Source organism: Dromiciops gliroides, chromosome 4 (assembly GCF_019393635.1).
Source record: "Dromiciops gliroides isolate mDroGli1 chromosome 4, mDroGli1.pri, whole genome shotgun sequence".
In the NCBI taxonomy this organism is placed as follows: Eukaryota; Metazoa; Chordata; class Mammalia; order Microbiotheria; family Microbiotheriidae; genus Dromiciops; species Dromiciops gliroides.
In genome coordinates, this window is record NC_057864.1 from 353,286,798 (window position 1) to 353,310,165 (window position 23,368).

The window sequence follows — 23,368 nt, forward strand, 5'->3', positions numbered from 1 at the left end:
GACTATAGTACACAATTAAGCTGCCTAGGTGGAACAGTCCACCTCAAGATCATGTTTTTTTCACCTCTACTTAGGGAAAGAAATACAAAATAATAATAAAAGAAAAGAAAGGTCTGGGTGGAGCCAAGATGGCAGAGAGTAGCCAGCAAATTGCCTGAGCTCTCCTTCTGTTCCCTCAAAAAAGAACATTAAATCAAGCCTCTAGATGCATTCCCAAACTACAGAACCTGCAAAGAGACAGAGAGACACAATCTTCTAACCAGAGATAATTTATAAGACTTCAGGAAAGGTCTGTCTCACTGGGGCAAAAGGGAGGCACAGAGCAGGACAGCAGCGCAGTGCTGAGGGGGTCGGGGCAAGTCAGCCGGAATCTGTGAGCCACAGTCAAGCAACTGAGGCCACTGGATCCTGGCTCAACAAGCTGGTGGCATAGCAAGACTGTGGTGAAACCAACTTGCACCAGTCAGGAGAGCAGGTTGCCAGCTGGACGGCCACCCATAAGACAGCTGAGACCAGGCCTACCGATCCCAGTGTGCAGCCAGCAAGGCCAGGGCTGTGAGAAACCTACAAGCCATAGAGGCCTCAGTGTGTAGAAAGCCAGTAAAACAGCCCCTATACCCCAGCACAAGAAGTGTGAAACAGGGACCCTGGTGCCCCCAGAGAAGACCTCAACTTTGGATGCTATACAACTTGGTGCATACATGTTTAATATTGATATTACTTCATTACCTATAGTACCTTTTAGCAAAATGTAGTTTCCTTCCTTGAATGTTTTATCATGAAGATAAATTGTCTGAAATCAGTTACAATATCAATCTTTTTATGGAACCATAGTATCTGTGACACATTTCTACCCATTGTATGTGTTCTTTCCATATGTTCATCTGTAACAGATATCAGTGAATGTCCTGTGAATTTCAACAAAATAGTTTTAATCCTAATAGTTGACATTTTTTTGATATATTCCACATATATAAGTCTTGTCTTCTAGTCAACCAACGACCATTGAATATTTTTCAGTTTAGAAGCAAAAGTAGATAACTGTTTTCTTGAAACAGATCCTGTTCAGAAAACATTGGAGGAGAAAACAACTGGAACCTGGGAAAAGAAATATGTAGATTGTTTGGATGAAAATGACATATTTGTGGATGGAAAAGAGAATTTAATGTAGGAGAGGGCCTACCTAACATGGAGGGAGTAGGAGGTATGGATCTCTCATCTTTAAGCTGCTGATAATTTGTATTTTCAATCCAAAATGAAATACCCTTGAAAATTGTATGTGTGCATGGGGTATGTGTGTGTGTGGGAGGGAGGATTAGGAAGAATTTTATTAGATTTTAAACTATATATGGATAGGAATTATGATCTTTCATTATGGATGACCAGTAACTAGCATTGTGCTTTATCATATCATATGTACTTAATGAATTTTTTAGAATTGAGTAACCTCAAATTAAATTGGAAGAGATAATTCAGTGTCATAGAGGAGATCTAATGTTTGAGGATTTCTAAGGTTTAAAGGATCAAAAAGTCAGCTGTTTGTTTTAGTTTAGGTCTGGGTTTCTTATCCATTTTTAATGTCATGGATTCTTTTGGCACTCTACTAAAGTGTATGAACTCCTTTATGAAATAATTTTAAATACATAAAACTCAATATGTAATATTAAAATGGAAACCAATTATGTATAAATATAATCAATTAATCAGTAAATAAAAATATTAAGTACCTACTATGCACCATGCATTGTACTAAGTACAAGGGGGTATAAACAAAAGTAAAAAAAAAAAAAGGGCTGCCATTGCTCTCAAGGAACTTAAAACATGACAGAAAAAACAACAGAAGGAAAAGCTGGAAAGCACAGGGATGGGGGAAGTGAAGGAAATATCTGTCATAAGGCTTGATAGAGAAATTCAGAAAAGTCCAAAAGCAGTGTAACTAGTGGAAAATAGGGAGAATTGTGTGGATCCCCTTTCTTAAATATATGCCATGAACTTCAAGGCCATGCGCTTTAACCAGAAGGTCCAATTAGAAAGGCAGAGGGTATTGAAGTGTGTACAAGCCAGATTCAATTTTGAAGAATAATGAGATTTCTCAATGAAGAGCTTCAAGGACAAATAAGGTGTGATGAAGAAATCCAAAGAAGTTCAAAAGTAGGGTAGGTAGTAAAAAATTTACAGTAATCAAAATAAAAATTTAAAAAAAGGTTACTGGATTCAGGTTAAGAACCTTTGATCTAGACTTGTGATAATACAGCAATTTTTTAAGAAGAAAAGTAGGTTGGGTAGAGGGTGACAGAAAATGAGCAACTGTTGGGCCAGCATTAAAAATATATTCTTTGCAGGGGTAAGTTCTGTCCTTTCACTGATTTAATTGTTATTTGTCTTTATCCGCAAAGAAGATCAATGACATCAGGAAGGTGATGTCTTGACTTGCATGTGAATTGGTTTTAAGTGATGTAGAGTTATACCAAGTTATCAGCTTCATTATCTCCTCTGGAGTCATTAGAATCCAATGGTAAGTCGACCCAAGATGACTGTCAATGGCCACCATTCATTTAATAAACATATTAAGCTGTAAAAATGAGAGAATTTTGCAAAACTATGTGCTATATATAAACATGAATTTTTATTATTTTCATGAAAGTATCATTTTGAGTGCAATGAATGAAACCTAGAAAAGGGGAGCAATTGAGGAGGGAAAAAGGGGGAGAAAGGGAAAAGGTAAGCAAGGCATTCTTTTTTAGAAAGGAACAATGTTAGTGAGCCAAGATGGTAGAGTAAAGGTTGGGGCTCTCCTTAGATCTCCTTCAAACCCCTACAAATATATTTAAATGATGACTCTAAACAAATTCTAGAGCAGCAGAACTCACAAAAAGACATAGTGAAATAATTTTCCAGCCCAAGCCAACTTAGAAGATCTACAGGAAAGGTATTGCACAGGTCAAAGTATATCACAGTCTACCATAGGTACTAGCACATCAGAAAGAGTAGGATATTTGGATGCTTAAAATAAAAGCAGTAATTGAAATGGTTGATCATAGAGTCAACTATGTGAGGACATGAGAGAAGGGAGAATGGACCAGATGGATTTAAAGAGAGAGAGGTAAAAGGCTTTGTGGTCATTATTAGAACAAGATTGGATGCCAAGATATTAGTAGAGAGATAAAATAAGGGACAGAGAAAGATACAGAAGGAGACAGACAAGAAAGAGACAGAAGAGAGAAACACAGACAGAAAAAAACAAACAAAAAGAGATAAAGGAGAGAAGAGAGAAATAGCATGAAAAATATAGAGTAAGATTCACTCACTCCCCAACTCCTTCCCCCTCTTCCCCTCCCCTCCATAAGCTTCTTTCTTGTTTGGGGAATGAGTGAACCTTAATATCATAAGAATTGGCTCAAAGAAGAACTAGCATACATACTCAAATAGGTATAGTATTATATTTTTGCCCCGAGGGAGGGGAGGGAGATAAGGGGGAGAAGAGGGGAAGGAGGGAAGGGCAGATTGGGGAAGAGAGCAGTAAAAAGCAAAACACTTTCGAGGAAGGTGAAAATGTTCCGAATTACTGCACAAGTATGACATATTGAATTTCTTGATTTCCTAAGGAAGGTTGAAGGGGGAGGGAGGAAGAAAAATTTAGAACACAGAATTAGCTCAAAGACCTTAATCTCATCAGAGTGGGCTCATGGAAGGAATAACATTCACATCCAATTGGGAGGAGTAATCTATTTAACCCTACAGGAAAGTAGGAGGGGAAGAGGATAAGGAAGGAAGGGTGAAAAAAGGGAGTGCAGAGTGAGGGAGGGGTCAGTCAGAAGTAAAACACTTTTGAGGAGGAATAGGTTAAAAGAGAAAATAGAGTAAATATCATGCATGGGAAGGGAATAGGATGGAGGGAAATGGTTATGATGACTGATTATAATGGCAAAACAAATGGTACCTACTTTGCTGGGCTATTATGAAGAAAATTCTCTGTCAAGTTTAAAGTACTGTATACAGGTTATGATGAACAGGATACTATCAGAAAAACCTGGAAAGACCTACATGAACTGAGGCAGAGTGAAATGTACTGTATACAAAATAACAGCAACAATATAAGATGATCTGCTTGGAAGCATGTGGGTATTTTCAGCAAGGCAATGATCCAATGATCCTCTGAAGGACTTATGAAAATTGCTACCCATCTACAGAGAAAGAACTGATGGTATCTGAAAACAGATGGAAACACATTTTTAAAATTTTTTTTCCTCTTTGACAATTCCTTAATCTGAAGTTTTGGGTTTTTTTGACTGTTTTCTCTTACAACCTAACTAATGCGGGACTGTTTTCCATGACTCCTCATGTATAACTTATTTTGAATTGCTTGAGTTCTTTTGGGTGGGGGGTGGGAAGGGAGGGAGGAAGAGAAGTTGGAACACAAAGTTTTAAAAAATTGATGTGAAATTTTGTTTTTACATATACTTTGGAAAATAAAATTCTATTCAAGAAAAATATAGAGTAAGGGAGAGAATAAGGAGTTCTAAGTTTAAGATAAAACAATTTAAGGTAAAACAATTCTGATAGATTATGAGGTCCAAAATATGTCTATGCTTGAAGTAGTTGAAGTATATAGAATGTAGAAGGCCTTATTTAGCATCCAGCATATTGCTAGTGTCTCTGGGCATAAAAAGTGGTTGGGTTGTATAATCCTCAGGCTCCACTCAATTTTATCTATTCTATGAGGTGGGAGTTAGGAAAGAATTCATTGTTATCTGTATATAATATGCATTTGAAGTAAATTATATGAGCCGAATGTCAGAAACCAATTTGCTTGACTTAAGTCTGAGTTTCAGTGACAAAGAATCTTTTACATATTTAATGTCACCCCATGCAGAGCTCATTTTACTGAAATAAGTCGAATTCTCTAACTAATATTAACATTGAACTAACTTCCTTGTTAGTAATAGGGAAAACTCATTTTGGGCTTGTCTCAATCATTGTACCACCTGGCATTCAGAAATCATTAGCTCTCTTAGAACAAATGAATATCAGCAGATAATTATCAAGTGACAAAAGTTCCTTTGATGAGGTGGCAGCTTCTCATTTTCTGAGGCACAGGGAAGCAAGCTAATATTTGAAAATAATTCCAAAGTTGTGGATTCATGTGAACTCTTTAGGAAGATGCTTTTGAAACCCCATAAACCATAAAGGAAGCAGAATTCACCAACCTGTTATTGAAGTTTATTTCACTGGAGCTTCTTCCAACTATTCTTTTGTCCTTAAAATAAAATGGTTTAATTAGATCTGAAGTGTCAAACCCATGGCCTGAGTGCAGCCCAAACTAAATTAAAATGTAATTGGGAAATAGTCAACAAAATAAATAAAAATACAATAAATCATGGATTAAGTTAATATATAATTTTCTAAGTCAATATGTGGCTCAGAGGGTTCTCATACATTGTTTTCTGTACCCTGTTTCTATCTGAATTTTATCTCCACTGAATTACAAGATCACTAAGGTCCCTTCTAGTTCTATTAAAAGAAATATTTTGATTTTTTATTGTCTATATTTATTCCTGTATTCCTCCCTTTTCTAGAGAATCATTCTATATAATAAAAAAGTTTCAAAAGAAAAAGAGTAAAATGGAAAAATTAGCAAAACCTATCAATACATTGAATAAATCTGGAATAATATTTAATGTACCACATCCATGGCCTCTCACCTTTGCAAAGGAGAAGAGGGAGATACCTTGTCATATTTCATTTTGGGGGCCGTATTTGTTCTTTGTAATTTTGTAGCATTCACTTTGCATATGTGTTGTTTTTTCTTTTTAAATTTAAATCGTTGTGATCATTATATATATTGTTTTCCTGGACCTCTTTATATCACACTTCAATAGTTCATGTAAGTCTTTCCATGATTTTCTGGTTTTCTTTTTTTTTTTTTTTTTTTTTGCAGGGCAATGGGGTTTAAGTGACTTGCCCAGGGTCACAGAGCTAGTAAGTGTCTGAGGCTGAGTTTGAACTCAGGTCCTTCTGAATCCAAGGCTAGTGCCTTATCCATTGCGCCACCTAGCTGCCCCCGATTTTCTGGTTTTCTTATTCATTTTTTATAGAATGGTAATAGTCCATTACATTCATATAGCAATAATGTAATGTAGCTCTTCCTCAAATAGTAACTATTTTCTTTTTTGATTCTTTGCCATTTCAAAAAGTGCTGCTATAAATATTTTTAATAAATAAAAGCACTTTCTTCTTATCAATAACCTCCTTGGAATATAACAGTATACTTTTTACAACTTATTCCAACTCTGCTTTGTACACTTAACTTTATGCAACTCTGCCTTATCTAAATCTAATTCATATACAAGTCATCACCCATCATATCAGGATGTCATTTTTCCTCTTCAAAAACAAAGGATAAACAACAAACCTGCCCCTATATGTTTGAAAATTTGATTAGGTGGTAGCAGAATGTAAGCTTATTGAAGGAAGAAGATATTTAACTTTTAGATTTTTATCTATTTCCCATCACTCTCCAGCCTCCTTTTTTCCAGTGTCTCATACATAGCAGGTGCTTGATAAATATTTATCAATTAATTTACTAAGTAATTAGCAAAAAAAAAGTCAGCAAATCTATTGGAACTATAGAGGAAAAGCACACCACATTGTCTTTCCCTTGTACTTGTTGAGTGAAAATTAAGTCTGTGAATTTCCGTAAGGCACCAAAGCCCAATAAGGCTGAGACATAAAATACCCATGTGGTGGTTGGGAAGCTCCAGTTCAAAGATAAGGAACAACTGGATGTAGAAGATGTTGCAAGGGAGTGGGCCAGTGGAATGAGTAAGAAGGACAGTTTCCAATAGTCTATTTCTTTCTTGAGGAACTAAGTGAGCCATCTCTGAGCCCTACCCATTTAAAAAAAGCATTCTTAATCTAAGATCCATAAACTACCAATAAGTCTATGGGTAGATTTTATGGGATTTGTTACCTCCAATGGGAGAAAATGAATCTCTTTTTTCTAACTTTTGGATTCCTTGGGATCCTATATATTTTATCTAACCTCAGTCACAAAGCTATTGGTATGTGACTCTCTCCTTATTGGTGAAGATGAATTCCTTACCCTGAAGGAAAGGTGGAGCAGAGTAGATGAGAGTGTGAGAGAGGAAATCTTTTCAGTCTTCCAGTTCTCTTCAAACTTTCACTCACTTCCGGGGCTTCTGGCTTCCAGAATCAAAAAAGAAAATGGAAGAGAATAACCTCATTTCAGGCTGCTGAAGGAAAAGATTCTGGGAAGACATGAGAGGAGTCAGTAGTCTCATATATGTCCTTACACTCAATTTCCTAAACTAAAAACTTTGAAGAACTTCCCCTTGGTTGAGATCTAAGACAATATCTCTAAGTTGAGCTGAGTTACCATACTCTTAATAAGAGAGCTCATTTTCTCTGTGTTGTATGGTATATATTCTCTGATGTATACCTTCTCAGATTTTCGTTTTCCTGCTGATTTGGATAAAAGCATTTTTTTTTCTTTTCCTTTTTCTTTTATTTTTTAGTGAGGCAATTGGGGTTAAGTGACTTGCGCAGGGTCACACAGCTAGTAAGTGTTAAGTGTTTGAGACTGGATTTGAACTCCGGTACTCCTCTCTCCAGGGCTGGTGCTCTATCCACTGCACCACCTAGCTGCCCCAAAAAGTGTTTTCTTGGCTAAGTGCTATGTGTGTTCCTTCTGAATCTGATATTTGATGAAAAAGGGATCAAGCATTGAGGTTCTATTTTCCCCCAGAAAAATGACAATCAGAAGTATCTTTGAACAAGATCATATACCCTAGACTAAGAATATTTAAGAAAGCAAATAGAGAAAATTCTAACATGGTACACCCTCTTTGCAGCCTCTGCCCTCCACATCATGTTGCTTCTCCTTGGCAGGAATTAAAGTCTACGTTGAAAAATGGTTGGGGGAAAGAAGCTTGAGATTTCTTTTCTGCCTCCTTTTGAGCCATACAACAATGCCTGGATGCTACACATAGGGGTTGGTCCTTACTAAACATGGGGCTTTGAAACCCCATTCATTTTATGTGTTTTAAATCATTATTTAAGAAGGGGTCCTTAGGCTTCACCATACTGACAATGGGGTCCATGACAAAAGGAAAATAAAAAAGTCAAGTAAAAAAGTCAAAGTGATTTAATAGTAATCCCCAAATATTCAGTTTCAGCATTCCTTTGGTTCAAACCTGCTCTTTTCCAAGATTCATGGGATCTCCCATGCTGAGCATATATTAATGGAGGGCAAGCTAAGAGAATGATAGAGGAATTGAAGTGGCTGTGCCATAGCTGGTAGCATGTCTCTGTATGGGTATGTTACTAAGTAAGTTCTTTGAGATCTATGACTACTTCTGCTTGAGCAGAAGGACTGAAGAAGACTGGAGAAGACTTAAAACATTCTTTCTCTCCCTCTCCTTCTCTCTGTCTCTCTCTCTCTGTCTCTCTCTGTCTCTGTCTCTCTGTCTCTCTCTGCCTCTCTCTGTCTCATGTACAGATGGGGAAATTGACACACAAAAGATTGATTTTCATAAGGTTATAGGATTTGAAAAGGTAGAATTTGAATCCAGATCATTTAAATCTAGAGTAAGAACTTTTGTTTCCCACTGTATAATACTACTTCTAATATTTATCTGATGTAAATAAAAGGGTCCCCATCTTTCATGAAAAATCAAGGTAACAATACATAAAGAATAGAAAACACCCTATATTCTTCCTCACAGAAAATGTAAAACATAAGGACACAGAGGCATACATGCACTCATACAGAGAATTCAAATATAATCCACATATCTTTCTGGTAAATATCACATACACCATAGTTGGAAAGAAGGATATCTCCTTATGTGGATATAAAACAAGTTATCTTGTCATGGTAGAAGGAATGCTAGTAGCCACAAGACCTACATTTACATCTTGATTCTGTGACTTCTTCCTCTTCTTCTTTTTCTTCTTTCTGTCTGACTCTGTCTCTGTTTCTGTCTCTCCTGCTTTGAAAATAATTTCAATTTATTGAGAATCCACCAGCTCAAAGTTGGCTTGTAAATATTAAGCATTTTCTTTAGGAACATGGTCATTTTTGAGTGGTCCCATGAAAGGTTTCTTCCCTACATTTTGAAACTAGCCATAGCCAGATTTAAAGGTGGTGTCAACAAGCTTCAATTCAATCTTCTCCCGGATGAGAGGCTTAGTCTGCCATTAAAGACTTTTATAGGGTGAGGGCATGTTTCTTGGTTCTAACAACACAGCCTTTGAGCAAGATAAATTCATTGGTCTACCATAGTAGATAAAACTTACCAGAAGGTTAATTGTCTTGACAAACAGGTCATAATTGGTAGGTGTGTTGTTTTTGATCAATTTCTCATTCTTGATCTGATAGCCTTGGTTAATCTTGAAGATGTTTTTGTTGATCTCTGTGTGATGGTGTTATCCAATATGATCAGCCCAAGTCACAGAGAAGGTCATGTGAGCAAGATGCTAAGATCCAATACAGGTCACCTTATACAGGCTTTGGTGGGTTTGGGCGAATAATTATTTTGTGTACTATAAGCTGGTGACACCTTTGTAACTCTTTCCCTTGGTCACTCCCATTATGTCAATCATCTCATCCTCCCCAAACACAGTGGACACAGGTACCTTCCGCTTTAACTCTTTGTGGGCGTACTCCAATTTCTCAGACTTATTGCCACCATTCACTTACATCTCCATCAGGTGAAACTTCTTCTGCTTCAGAGGTAACAGGTGCATCTGAGTGTGGGAAATGACTTGGATCACCTGGCAGTATTTCTACATGATATTGAAGTCTTTCTCCAACTGCTTCTTCTAGTCATCATCTTGCCACTTATTGTAGAACTTTGTAAAGGCCTTCCTTTTTAACTTATACCACTTCTCATAGAGTTGTCTTATGCTCATCACTGATTGGCTAAGCAAGGATGGTTTTGAAGGTCTGGATACCTTAGAGAGTTTACAGACAGCCCACAATAATGACAATAACAATAGGGGCCTTCTCCACAGTTGAGATGGCCTTGACCATTTCCTTTTTGTTAACCTTTGAGCCAGGTTCATCCATTTCTCAAATATTGTCGGTCATGACTGCCTTATAGCCAAGAAAGGCTGTTGGGTAGTTGGACTTGGGGAAGTTAACTTTGATGAAGCTGTTAACATTTCCTCAGTGCCTACTGCTTCACTTTCATGGCAGGAAGTCCAGAGACCTAGATCTGGGAATGGAGAACTTCTGGTGGGATATACTGCTGCTACTGCCACTGTTGCTAAGGTGAGCTGGGAGAAGTATGATTTGCTCTCTTTCTGAACATATATGCCTCTAGATACATATAAGGACATTTCTACTTGTAGTAATATCTGAGGCTCTGGACTTTCCTTGGAAGGCAAAAGAACTTGGGCTTTAGAAGGGCAATACCCTTTTCATTGCCATGTATTTTCTGATTAGCTCTTAGTAATGGAGGGCAAAATCCAGATTTGTTTGTTTTTATTTTTGCTTTTGCTTCTTTATATCATGGTTCAGATTTTTTGTTCTTCTAACTCTGGAATTTTATTCTTCTTCTCATCCATTTAAGATATTGCTATTGTCAAAGAATTCTTACCTTCTTGCTCCTCAAGACTAAATCTCTGAAGTCATAACATTACTCTAGAAAACTGGGGGTCAGGAATTCCCATCATTTGGCTGTGAAGGTCCCTCTCCTGTGGGTCATTGTTTGAAAACATGTAAAACTACAACATGCCAATAGAATTGGCTTTCCATGTCTGGGTCCAGTAATGCTATTCCCCTCTAATGACATGAAAGAGGTTGTTCAATCACTTTACAGTAATGTCTGACTCTTTATGACCCCATCTAGTGTTTTCTTGGCAAAGATACTGGAGTAGTTTGCCATTTCCTACTCCATCTCATTTTACAGATGAGGAAACTGAGGCAAACAGAGTTAAACAACTTGACCAATGTCTCACAACTAGTAAGTGTCTGAGGCCAGAGTTGAACTGAAGCAATTGAGTCTGCATGACCCCAGGACTAATACTCTATCCACTGAACCACCTAGTTGTCCCTGACATGAAAAGGGAAGATGTGCAATTGTACTATGCCTCTGCCATAAAAATTTTAATAGTGCCCCTGGCATATGTGCGCATGTTGGGCAGGGTAGGTCTTCAGATGCTCAAGCGTCCCATGCCCCCAAGGTCTGCTCTTGGTACCTCATCTGTGTTTAGGTCTCTTTCACTCTGAATCTCTGGGGAAAAGAGTGGTAACTTTTGCAATTACAATTCTAATTTCCAGTCTTAGCATAAGCCAATCAATATGTCATGAGTCTAATTGATTTATCCTCTCTGAAATGTGAACGGGGTCAACAAAGTCTCTAAACATAGTATATGTCTTTAATCTTCTGAAGGAGGCACCAGTGGACATGACCATACCCTTGAACATGGGTTAGACTAGATGAATGAGGGGCCCTTGCAAATTCTAAAATTCCCTGATTCCAAAATGCCATAGAGAAAAAAAAAAACTCCAAAAGAAACAGTAACCTCATCAAGTTGATCATGACGTTGCTCTTATGAATCTCTGACACTACACTATAATATGTGGGGTAATTGTGTTTTTGGTTTTCTTTGTTGTTGTTGTTGTTTGTTTGTTTTAATTTTTGTTTTTGTACCCAGAGCCATGGCTTCTTGTAGAGGGATAGTAAATAGTAACACCATTATTGGGAAGAAGGATATGTGTGTTTGTGTATATGTAAAGTAAGTCAATTTGTTATGGTTGAATTTCAATCTTGAATCTGAATTACTCTCACTGTGACCTTGAACAAGTCATTTAAGTACTCTGGGACTTGATTTCCTAATTTGCAAAATGAAGGATTTGAGATAAAATACTTTTAAGCTCTCCTACAGCCCTGAATCTGCGATACTATGATCTTATAACTATATCTTCCTCTATTATGATGAGGAAACAGCTAGGAATAAAGTGTAGACTCAATTGTAAGCATTGGTGTCATGTTCTAGGGATCAAAGAGAATAACAAATAAAAAACAGAAATTCATAAAGTAAGAAACCCATCAAACCAATCAAAAATAAATGCAATTTATGAAGAACAGGTCCAAAACCAAGGAAAATTCTCCACAGTGAAGGGTCTGAAAAAGAAAAGAAAAGAAAAAAGAAAAGAAAAGAAAAGAAAAGAAAATGGAAGTGGGATTATTTTATGGTAAACATTAATCTTCATCCCTTTTGCCTCTTCCCCAACTCTACATTGAGTTTGGATAGGGTTAAATTAAGAAATTATTTGGTCAAGTTTATTATAAAGAACCAATTCTTGTACTGTTCAAGTGTAAGCCTTTATTATTCACATAACCATATCACAATTTAAATTCAATACACTTGGGGCAGTGATCAGAACTCCATTCATGTCTCATAATGGGGCATAATCATGCCTTTATAGTAGGAAGTAGGATCAGAGTACTCTACTACACTTTTTAGGACATGATTTCAAAGGCTGAGTACATTACCCTAGACTTTTATCATTAGCAGTTAATAAATTACTAGAGCTAGAATGAATTTTAGAATCCCCATAGTCCATTCCCTTCATTGTACAGATGAAGAAACTGAAGCTCAGGATTGTTAAGTGGATTACACTAAATTAATGGCAGAGCTGAATGTAAGGCATTGGTTTTCCTGATTTTTCAACTTTCATTAAACTGTGCTGAAACCTTTCTGATTGAACATTTCCCTGGCCATATTGATTGCAGTTGCTTCTTTCATTTTATGAATAAGCACTAGAGATGACAATGCTGGTGCTTGCCTATTTTGCTGAGAAGAGTTTTCTGTCCTTATCATGTGTGAAGAAAAGCTCTACCAGTGAGTATTATCTATCAGCAGCCAAAAGGTGCAAGTGGTACTATGTTTAGAACAGTAATTACCATGTTTTCCAGATGGTCTCAGTTTTACTAACATAACTTGGGCAAAGTCATAGAGAAGAAGTGAAAAACAAATGATTTAAAAAGTCACAAAGATAAAAGTGAGGCTATTTTCTTATCTTGCCCATTACTTTCTTCAGTATATTTTCTGAAAGTTCCATGCCATTAACCGTCATGATGATGTTGTTGATTTTTTTATGTCTGTCAGTATTACTGGAAAAAGAAAATATGATTAATTATAGAAGATCATTTCTTTCATCTTTCTCCTTCCTTTCCCAATTCAGAAGATGTATACATATATCTATAGCTTGCACCTTGTGGAAAAGGGACAAGGGTCATCAGAAGAGGTGAAAAGATTTGAGAACAGAATGAAAAACAAAACAAAACTTTAATCTTGAAGAAATCTCTTTTTTTAGGATGTGTGTGTATGTATATGTATATGTGTGTGTAACCTCCCTTTAACTTATATGTATTTGAAGATGACTGTGGCATGATGATGGATTTAATAAGCTCATGCAACTTTGAAAGAAATAAAACACCCTTATCTTTTTACTAGTCTAGTTAAAGCATATGCTTTCAGCTATAACATCCACATGTTTCAAAATGAATTAAAGCAGCAGCTAGTGTCCTGAAGATGCATATCTGATGGATTGTGATTTTAATGGACTTTTTCTGGTAAAGTTGTCATGATTTTCTCCCTCATGATTTTTTTCAATTATTTTGCTCATGTACATTTTTTTCTCTCTTCACCTACCAATTGTTTCCTCAATGTCAATTTCTATAAAGCTACAAACAACATTTTTTTCATTTCATACTTTTCTAGATTCTCTTTCTAGCTCTAACCATCTAAATATTGTATGTACTGCCTAGATTTATGTCTTAATTCACAAGTATATTTCTTTAAACTATTCTATCCAATGATGGGAAGAGGGAGGATGGGAGTCATCTCAGGATATCAATCAGTGACTAGGTATCTGAAGCCTAAGACTAAACTTTTCCTCTTCCTTGATGTAAAGATCTTGACTTCCTTTGTCTACGAGGAATACTTGAAGGGCAGTGAGGTGAGTTCAAATCCAGCCTTAGACACTTGACACTTACTAGTTATGTGACCCTGTCCAAGTCACTTAACCCTCATTGCCCCACCAAAATAAACAAACAAACTAAAACAAAAAACAAGGAATACTTGAAGCCTTGTTCTGGGATTCAGGAAACCTTATTACTAGTCTCAATTTTGCTGAGATAGATCTGTGATACTGAAGATAAAGGTCTTTGGTGAGTAAGAATCACTTCTTATGTTTCCTAACAATAGTAAAGAATATAAATTGGAGATCCATCTGAATTCTTTTGCCAGAAGTTACTGAGATCAATCCCCCAAACTAGTGGTGAACACACTGATTCAGTTAAGTCTATACTTATAGCAAAAGCTATTTTGTCAGGCATTGAGCCTGATCTCTTTTATAAAAAATTGAAGGATCTCCAGGAAAACAGGGTTAATAGCAAGTGTCTGAAGCAAGTTTGAACTCAGGATGATAGCTCTGGGCCCAGAACCTTATACACTGTGCAACCTAGCTGTCCCTGGGATTGTTATAGTTAGTCAATAAGCATTTATTAAACCCTTACTATGTGCTTGGCACTGTGCTGAATGTTTGGAAAGCAGAAAAAGGGAAATGACAGTCCTTGTGTTCAAAGAGCTTATATTCTAATTGGATGAGACAACAAATAAACAAAATATGTACAAATAAGGTAAACATGGGATAAATAAGAAGTAATTAACAGACACAAAGAACTAGAATTAAGAGGGGTTGAGGTAGGCTTAATGTAGAAGAGTGGGATTTTTGTTGAGACTTGCAGAAACCCAGGAGAGGAGTAAGAACATTCCAGGAATGGGGACCATTCAGAGAAAATGCCCAGAGCTGAAAGATGGAATTTCTTATTTGTGGAAGAACAAGGATCATTGGATTGAAGGTGGGAGGAAAGACTGTGTAAAGCAAAAGATTAGAAAGTATGGGGAGGTAGATTTAGATCTTTAATGAAGTGATATAGAACCACCTGATTTTATTGAATAGGGGAATGATACTGCCTGACATTCCTATGATTCAGGAAAACCACTTTCATCGCCAAATGTATAATGCATGGGGGTGGGGAAAAACTTGTGTAAGGCAGATCCAGCAGCAAGCTATTGCAAAGATGCAAATGCAAGGAAATGGGAAGGGAGGGTACAGAATTGGATATGCCTGGGTAAAAGATAGTAAGACAAAGATGACACCTAGGTTATAAACTTGGGGGACTGAAAGAATGGTGGTGCTGTTCACTGAAATGGGTACATGTTGAAAAGGAGAGGGATTAGGGGAAAGATAACAAGTTCAATTTTTGACATGTTGCGTTTAAGGTGAACCCTAAGATTTTTTTTAACATATCTATAAGATATTCCATTCCAGATATCTGAAAAGGCATTTGGAGATGTGACATTGAACATAAACAGAAAGGTCAGGATATATAGATATGAGAATCATCAGGATCTATGGGAACTGGTGAGATCACCAAGTGAAGTAGTATAGCCAGAGAAGTGAAGAAGGCCCAGAAGAGATTTTTGGGAAACCAACTTAATAGGCTGAACCTGGATAAGGATCTGACAAAGAGACTATGGAGAAGTACTTTGATAGCTAGGGAAAGATGCTGGAGTAAAGAATGTTCAGAAAATCTAGAGAAAAAGAGGGTATCAAGGAGAAGAGGTGATCAACAGTGGTAAAAGCTGCAGAGATGTCAAGAAAAATGAGGATTGAGAAAAGGCCAATAGAGATGGTTGATAACTTTGGAAAGAACAATTTCAGTGGAACGATGAGGTCAAGAGTCAGATTCTAGGAGGTTAAGAAACAGAATGAGAGGAAAAGAAGTGAAGGTGACCTCAAGCAATTTAACAAAAAAGGGCAGAAGAGCTGTAGAATGGTAGCAGAGATGGAAAAAACAAGGATGGTCACTGAGGTTTGGGGAGACATAGAAAGGTTTGTAGGAAATAGGGAAGTAGACAACAGGGAGAAAATAAAGGTAAGAGGGACAGTTAAAATCTAATGTGTGGTCGCCTTTTTCTGCCCCCAGTGTGGGGAGAAACTAACTAAGATTTACTTATAAATTAGAAGCTTCAGCAACAGTTTAGACATTAGGCATTTATTAAAGTATATTATGGGTTGGTAAAGAGAGAACACATGTCTGTGAAAGAATAGAGAAACCTAGATTATTAGATCTATGTGGGAGAGAGAGAAAGCCACCTCTACCTAGAAGGTCAAGCTATCTAAAAGAAAGTTCCTGAGTCTGTTTGAGCAGTTCTCTATGGGATTGAAAGAGGGACAGTCCCCACACACAACTCCAAGCTAATTGGCTCATAGCATTCAAATCCATTGATTGACATGACTTAAAGGCAGTCCATGAATTGTGAGGTGACTTCCAGGTGCTAATTTGACCTCAGAAAGATTACCTTATGCTTTCTTGGCAAGGGCCCTGGAGAGTAATATTCTTACATAAGTGATAAAGTAGAAAGGACAGAGCAGGGGAATCTTTTGTTTGTTTGTTTGTTTTTTGGAGAGCAATGGGGGTTAAGTGACATGCCCAGGGTGACACAGCTAGTTAAGTGCCAAGTGTCTGAGGTAAGATTTGAGGGGGAAAATCTTTTCAAGGAGACAATATAGAATTGTATCACTTGTACTGTTAGAATGATTTCCCTTGGTAAGGAATAGAGGTTCCCATGAATCAACCCTAATTCCAGTGGTAGGTAATAAGAGTTAGGAGTCTGTCTGATTGATATTCACTGAGAACAAAACTTCCACTTGAGTTAATTAGATATTCCTACTGCCCTCATTTTCCTGCACTCTTCTATCCTTAGTGGCATTTACACACATAGAAATACACACACATACACATCCTTCCTTATTCCCAACTTTGTACTTTTATTCATTTGGTTTTATTTCAAATGGAAAGTTTTTTTGCATCCATTCCATCACAGATAACATGGATTGTTGAGAAAAACAAACAAACAAAACCGCCTTTCTTTTGTTTTTTGGTTTTGGTTTTGGTTTTGGTTTTTTGTGAGGCAATTGGGGTTAAGTGACTTGCCCAGAGTCACACAGCTAGTAAGTGTCAAGTGTCTGAGGCTGGATTTGAACTCAGGTCCTTCTGAGTCCAAGGCCAGTGCTCTATCCACTGTGCCACCTAGCTGCCCCAAAACTCCTTTCTGATGACCACTTCCTATGGTTTCTATTGATGGAACCTGTATTTTCCTAGTCATGTGGTCTCAAAACTTAATAGTTGAATAATCCTTCTCTCTCATCTCTCTGCAGCAATCAAATTAACATAATTCAGTAATATTGATTAATTATTATCTACCACAAACTATATTAGGTGCTAGAAATACAAAGGAAAAAGGAAACAAAAATGGTCTTTGCCTTCAAGGGGCTTAAATTCTGCTGGGGAAAAATAACATGTATGCAGAAAGTTTATACAAAATGTGGACAGTCAAAACAAAGTAACTTCCTGAGGTTAGGGCCCTATGAACTATGGCATGGGTGGGGTGGTGGGAAGGAGGAAAGGCTTCCTCCATGAGGTGGTACCTGAGATGTCCATGAATTCATCAGTTAATAAAGCATTCATTCTCTGTGTCTTCTTCATTTCCAGCCACTACCTTGGTTTAGGTTCTTAAGTCAGCTCTCACCTATAAAATCACATCAGCCTCCTTCCTAATGTCATTCTTTATTCCCTTAAATATATCCTGCAAACTACTGTCAATTGCCTTAATGCACATTAACACACATATCCATGCCAAAAAAAGCACTAGTTTATGAGCCAAGTATTTAATTGGAACATGTAGAATAAGTGCCATGGTCTATTTCTTAGAATTACAGTTTATTTTGGATAAATTAAAAAAAAAACTATTGAAAACCACAGTTCTCCAGAACTACAGGGAATGCTGGATGACTCAGTGGATAGAGAACTAAACATGGAGTCATAAAGACCAATGTTTAACTTCAGCCTCAGACACTTAATAGCTGTATGACCCTAGAAAAGTAACTTAAAACTCTGTTTGTCTCAGTTGCCTCATCTGTAAAATGGGGATAGTTACAGAGCTTACCTCACAGGGACATTGTGAGGATGAAATGAGATAATTATTGTAAAGTGCTTTACACAGTGCCTGGCATACAATAACTGCTACATAAATGTTAACTATAGTTATTATTAAATTGTTGCACCATTGCCACCACCAGATAAAAATCTAATACTTTTCCCACTTAAATTATCTCCCTGAAAACTAAAAACCATGAGAAAGTAAACACTAACAATGAAGATAAGAATTTGATTATATAATTCAAATGAATTTAAAATGAAACCTATTAAGCAGAAATATTCTCATCTGAGACATTTAAAATGGATCAACTGATATTCTTATGAATCATTTTAAATGTGCTCTGTGTATTTATAGCTCTGAAACACAGCTTATCTTAAATTTCATAGGGAAATGTTTTAGAAAATTTGTCAATTAGTCTTCTTTATTGTCAGGTAACATGTCCTTGGGATTCATTTCCAAGACTGAGCCTGGAATTTACCTATGATCTCTAATCTATTTTAATGTCAAGTTTACTTCTATTTAATACCTTTGGTAATATTATGTATGCATGTATATATACAAATTTATATATATGCAGAATATATACATACTTATGGTTATGAATCAAACAAGGGTTAATTTTTAAAATATCAGTACATTGGGGATTATTTGGACATGACCAATTGTAGGAGCTGTTGGGATATTCAGGGGAATGTGATCTGTGAGTAACTGGAAATATAGGTCTAGATCTCAGAAAAAAGGTCAATAAATGGAGATCTGCTTTTGGGAGTCATTAGAATATCAACCTTAGAGTAATGGTGGGGGAAAGTACTAGATCTAGAGTCAAGAGATATAAATTTGAATTCTGCTTCAAAAACTTACTGGTCAATTAACTAGTAAATTATTGAACTTTTGAACAAATCACTTAACTTTCTGAGCCTCAGTTAACTCATTTGTCAAGTTGGGATAATGATCATATGTTCTCTATTTCCAAGGGTGAGAAATATGCTTTGCAAATTTTAAAGGACCATAGAAATATGAATCATTTCATGGATGTGAAAATTGAAGACATGAATAAATAAAAGTAGCTAAAGGGGGACATGTAGGGAGGAGAGGAGAGGATAAAAGACTTATCCTGAACTGACAACACCCAATTAAAATCTTTAGAAATAGATAGGGAGCCATCAAAGTTAGAGGAATGATTGTATGGTTCAATGGGATATTAAAGATTATAGTAGCTATAAGAAGGAGAAGCTATAGTTAGAAAGGGTGTGTGTGTGTGTGTGTGTGTGTGTGTGTGTGTGTGTGTGTAAATGTATGTGTATATTTGCAGAGGGGTGGCCCCCAAAGTCAGAAGCTGCAGCATTCAAGGAAGATGAGAGATGAAAAGAAGCTCTCGAATCTGGTAGTGATAATATTTGGTAGCATTTATATAGTATTTTAAAGGTTACAAAGCATTTTTTTTTGGTGAGGCAATTGGGGTTAAATGACTTGCCCAGGATCACACAGCTTGTAAGTGTCACGTGTCTGAGGCCAAATTTAAACTCAGGTCCTCCTGACTCCAGGGCCGGTGCTCTATCCACTGCACCACCTAGCTGCCCCATTTTAAAAATTGCATCTCCCAGGCATGTAGGTGCTATTATTATCTCCATTGCAGGGATGAGAAAAATGAGGCAGAGAAAGGAAGAATGATTTATTCAGGGTCCAACAGCCAATAAGTGTCTGAAGCACTCTTTCAGTCTCCAGTTCTAGCACTTCAGACCCTGCACAGTTTAGTTGCCTAGTTGTGATTAAAAGGCATCAGGAAAGGAGGGGGAAGAGCACAGGAAGAAGGATTAGCTTTACTGAACTGCAGGGACATCTCTTCCTTTGAGATTGGAGAGAAGGAGAAACAAGTGGCTAAAAATACTTCAAAATTTCACTGAATGGAGGAGTGAGTGGTAAGTGGCCTGCCCTTTCATAAACAAAACTTATAACTTGCAGTTGATCTTTATAAATGGCAAATACAGTTAGTATTTCATTTGCAGAAAGTTTGGGTTCTAAGCTCCATTGTCTTTGCCCTTGATTACCATCTGACAGAGTGTTAATTTTCTGAGTGCTGCTTACATTTCCCAACATTGACTAGATGTAAATTGCTCCAGGGAGTCTTTTGATTTGCATTCTCTTATTAATGCTACCATTAGCCTTGATAGCTAAATTAAGAAGGTTAGTGAATCTAAACATGCATCCATCTCTTCTTTTCTTAGACCTTTTCACCTCAACCTTAGCTCTTTTCATTGAACAGTATCTTTAGTTCTCCCTTTCATTTGTGATCTTTTCTCCTTGGCTGTCATTCATATCTTCTGAGCTGTAGGTGCTCCAAATAGACCAATAGAATAAGGCCATCTCATTTTTTCTAATAATAATTGAAATTCACATAACATTTTAGACTTTACAAAGTGCTTTGCATATGTGATTTCATTTGAGCCTCATGACAACCCTGGGAGGTGGTTATTATAGCTATTATGATTACTATTTTACAGGGAATGAAACTGAAGTTCAAAGAGGTTGTGACCACATTTCCATGGTCACATAAGTAGCAGATGCAAGTTTGGTAACTGGGCTCAGCATGTGTTTTCCACTAACTATGCTTCTACTTTTCTCTTTAGAAAAGCCTGAAACCACCCTCTTTTTCAGTGACTATAATAAATCTTTTTCATGAACAAGCCATCCATTTCTCCAAATATACCCAAATCATTCTATTTCCTTTTCCATCTCACACTTCTCACACAGTTCCTCTGTTTATTTCATGATAGGTCAGGTCTTATGGGTGAATAAATTACTTACTACTTCTTAAGTGTGAGTAGGCTATGTTTACAGAAGTACATTAACTTTTCCAGGCTAAGGGAGAAAAATGCTTTATTTAGTTCACTGAAAGAAGTATTCACAAAATTATTCCCAAGGTATAGATCAGCTCTCAGATTCCCTGTTTTTCTTCTACTCACCATGAGCATCTGATAGACATCAACCCTCACCCCACCCCACTCCCTCCCTACTACTGCCAGCCACTAAAAAAATAGATCTTGCCTCCATCAATATTCTGCACATGGTCCTCTACTTTCCCTTTATGAACCCATGGATGCTACTCATATCCTCAAGGCAATATAGTGCTGCTCCAATTAACCCTTTATCTCTTCCTGGAGACATAACACCATTTCAGTGTGGTTATGACATATTCCTGAAAATCTAACACTAATGTCCTGCATCCACTATTTTTGCAGTTAGTGGTATAACAGAGTTGATGATTTTTCCCTAAATTCTCACACATAAAGAGTAGAACACAAAATCATCACACACTTTATTTATTTTTTTTTAAGTTTGCAAGTTGTAATATTTCATGTCACATGGTGAGATGTGGGTTGTAGGGTTGAAGAGTTGGGAATGCTTCTAAGAAACCTGATTTGATTAAATGTGTATCAGTGTTGGGAGGGGGGCAGGGAGACTGTCTACCTGGTATCCCACTATATCACGGGATTAGCTTTTATCATTACCAGATCTGATTTTCCTTATATGAGATGTTTTTGTTTCCTTTTCTATATATTCTATCCTTTTCCCTTCTTCTTTCTCGCATTCCTCTCCCTTTGTTTCAGAAATTCTGTCAGAATACATACATATATACATACACATATATGTGTGTATATATATGTTCTCAGTATGTGTGTGCATGTGTGTATATATGTGTATATGCATATATGTACATATGTTTGTACATACATGTATATGAATATGCACTTTAGAGGATATCCCCTCTCTCCTGCATGAAAGTCCTTATCCCACAAAATGAGGAAATAGGAGAATGGTAACCCCTTGTAGAGTGAGGTAGCTTCCTACTTGTGAACATACTAGTCATAAAATTGCGTGGTAAATTTTGCTCAAAGTAAAGCAAAGTAGAAATCTTAGAGCAGGTAATTTTCTCCAAGATTCAGGATACGTTAATTTGTTGTGGGACGAGGAGCCCCAACCCCCAAGGAATCCTTAAACTTTTCCAAGGGAAAAGCAGCTCTGCCTCTCACCTCAGGAATGTGGCGTGTCCAAGAATAAAGACCCTGGTCTGCAAGGAATACAGATGATATACTGATATGGATGGGTGCTATTCATACCCAGGCACACCTTCCCAGTTGTTTCCCTTCCAGTTGTTTTTCCCCTCCTAGTTGCTTTGCATGCAACTTTTATTGGTAAACATACAAAAAAGACCACATCTTCTCTTACTCAGCAAGACAGTCTCCACAGTAATTTCTGTCTCCTGGCCATATATTCCTCTCTCCTAATAAATCTCTTTTCATTTTTACAAGATTTGTGATAAGCCTCCAATTCTTTGGGTGTGCAAGCCTCCTGATCCAGGTCACAAGTCCCCCCAACAGACTGACCCTGAATACAAAGTTTCCTTTGATGAAGGTCCTTTTCTAAAAGTGCTGTCTTAGCTTTTCTGCTCTCTGGCTATTTGCTACTGCCCCCCAAAACAGGCTTTCTTTCCCCCTCTCCTTCCTGACACTCATCATGATTTTTTTTTTCTACAGTTTCACAGTCCTCCAATTTCTGGGTCCAAGATAGGATGCAACATTTTGAGAATTCCACTGTTTAATGGCATATCACCAGGCCAAAATAAGAGGGAAAAAAAGCAATAACAAAAAATCCAGAGGTCCTCTTCTGTTTGTCACAATTCTCTCCTATAGGCCCTTATTCTTTAATTACTTCTTCAGTCTCTCCCAATTAGCAATCTCACCTGTAGTCTTGGCGGTAGACCTGTAGAGCATGCTCTTCATTGTACATACTGTGTACTAGTGTGTGCTTCTCCTTCCCAAACATATTTTGCAGGCACCACAGACATGTGCTCTGGGTGCCTCTCTGGCAGCTTCTGGCAGGTGCTGAAATTTGTTCTGTAAATGTTAACAGAAGCTTCAGAAGAATTTTCAACATTTGCTAGCAAATGCCCTCGAACATCAGCAGTAGCAAAAATCCCAACTAAAAACTCCTGCCAGAGACTATTTGATCATAAACCTCTCAAGCAGAAAATTGGCAATCACTGTAGAAACAATTCCTCAGGAAGGTATTCAACTTTCAAATAACCCTGGAACAATGCAACCTGATGGCATTTTATTTTCAGAAACTGAACTTAAGCCCCTTTGTGAGCTAGAACTCCTCTGACACTGAGTTAGGAGACAGAGGCACCCATTCAGGATGCTACAACTGGAGATTTAGGAAAGTTCTGTCATGAATTTGAGAAATAGAATCATGTCCCATTTTACTTCACACTCAAATAAAATTGTTCAGTTCTAGGATGTTAGGGAATCTTAAAGCTAAGTTT

General features: G+C 37.1%; 1 pseudogene; it reads right to left on the reverse strand.

Moving 5' to 3' along the window:
* Positions 1–9,069: 9,069 nt before the first annotated feature.
* LOC122755120 lies at positions 9,070–22,980 on the reverse strand (annotated as a pseudogene).
* Between the last annotated feature and the right edge of the window lie 388 nt (positions 22,981–23,368).